General features: G+C 35.6%; 1 non-coding gene across 1 annotated transcript; it reads right to left on the reverse strand.

The window, feature by feature from the left end:
- Positions 1 to 924: 924 nt before the first annotated feature.
- Positions 925 to 1,028, reverse strand: LOC148552813 (small nucleolar RNA R71). The gene has a single exon (XR_015893673.1). It is a non-coding gene; the product is annotated as a small nucleolar RNA R71 (small nucleolar RNA).
- Between the last annotated feature and the right edge of the window lie 347 nt (positions 1,029 to 1,375).

Below are 1,375 nucleotides of genomic sequence, written 5' to 3' on the forward strand. Positions count from 1 at the left end.
ACTTCTAATTTTTGAAAATCACTAAGCACTTTTTCAAAATTCTTTTTAATTAACTAATTGTTCTAAATTCTAATTTTGTTTTATCTCTTTTCTTAAAATTTGAATTCTAATTTAATTAATTAAATAAAAATAAAAATATTTTTCTTTTTTTAATTAATATTTGAATACTCTCTCTCTCTCTCATCTTTTTCTATTTATTTATTTAATTAGTAACACTTCTCTTCTTCTCATAATTCGAACCCTTCTCTCTCTTTTCTATTCGAATTACTCATCTCCTCTCTCTTCTCATTCTTCTATTCTTCTACTCTTATACTCACATAAAGGAATCTTTATACCGTGACATAGAGGATTCCTCTTCTTTTCTGTTCTTTTCTTTTTCATATGAGCAGGAACAGGGATAAAGAAATTCTTGTTGAAGCTGATCCTGAACCTGAAAGGACTCTGAAGAGGAAGCTAAGAGAAGCTAAAGTACAACACTCTGAAGAGGACCTTACAAAAATTTTCAAAAAAGAAGCAGACATGGCAGCCGAACCCAATAACAATGGTGGAGATGCAAGGAAGGTGCTTGGTGACTTTACTACACCAACTTCTGACTTTTATGGAAGAAGCATCTCAATTCCTGCAATTGGAGCAAATAACTTTGAGCTTAAGCCTCAATTAGTTTCTCTAATGCAGCAGAATTGCAAGTTTCATGGACTTCCATTGGAAGATCCTCATCAGTTCTTAGCCGAATTCTTGCATATCTGTGATACTGTTAAGACTAATGGGGTTAATCCCGAGGTCTACAGACTTATACTTTTCCCCTTTGCTGTAAGAGACAGAGCTAGGATATGGTTGGACTCACAATCTAAAGAAAGCCTGAACTCTTAGGAAAAATTGGTCAATGCTTTCTTGGCCAAATTCTTTCCACCTCAAAAGATGACCAAGCTCAGTGTGGAAGTCGAAACCTTTAGACAGAAGGAAGGTGAATCCCTCTATGAAGCTTGGAAAAGATACAAGCAATTGATCAGAAGGTGTCCTTCTGACATGCTTTCAGAATGGAGCATCTTATGCATATTCTATGATGGTCTTTCTGAATTGTCCAAGATGTCATTTAACCACTCTGTTGGTGGATCTCTTCATCTGAAGAAAACACCTGCAGATGCCCAAGAACTTATTGAAATGGTTACAAATAACCAGTTCATGTATACTTCTGAAAGAAATCCTGTGAATAATGGGATGACTCAGAAGAAAGGTGTTCTTGAGATTGATACTCTGAATGCCATATTGGCTCAGAATAAAATATTGACTCAGCAAGTCAATATGATTTCTCAGAATCTGACTGGAATGCAAGCTGCATCCGGCAGTACTAAAGAAGCTTCCTCTGAAGGGGAAG

The sequence above is a fragment of the Arachis ipaensis genome, chromosome B7, assembly GCF_059453495.1.
Source record: "Arachis ipaensis isolate K30076 ecotype BB chromosome B7, ASM5945349v1, whole genome shotgun sequence".
In the NCBI taxonomy this organism is placed as follows: Eukaryota; Viridiplantae; Streptophyta; class Magnoliopsida; order Fabales; family Fabaceae; genus Arachis; species Arachis ipaensis.